Source organism: Buceros rhinoceros, unplaced genomic scaffold (assembly GCF_000710305.1).
Source record: "Buceros rhinoceros silvestris isolate BGI_N320 unplaced genomic scaffold, ASM71030v1 scaffold32893, whole genome shotgun sequence".
In the NCBI taxonomy this organism is placed as follows: domain Eukaryota; kingdom Metazoa; phylum Chordata; class Aves; order Bucerotiformes; family Bucerotidae; genus Buceros; species Buceros rhinoceros.
The window spans coordinates 26,948-27,218 of NW_010405918.1; positions in this window are offsets into that span (position 1 = coordinate 26,948).

Genomic DNA, 271 nt, shown 5'->3' on the forward strand with positions numbered 1-271 from the left:
AAGCGTCCCCCCCGCCGCCCCGACCCCCACCAGGGCCCCCAGGGGACCTTTAGGGACCACCCCAACAAAACCCACCCTTCGGGCCCAGGCGCCAGAAGGCGGATGGCGGCCCCTTCCCCTTCCCCTCACGGACTACAACTCCCACAATGCCCCGCGGCGCGCCGCGCAGACGCCGCCACGTCGCGGCGTTTCAAAAGTTCCCGCCAAATTACCTGCAACAACAAGGTCGTCGCCAACCCCGCGCAAGGACAATGTTGCCGACCCGCGTCCC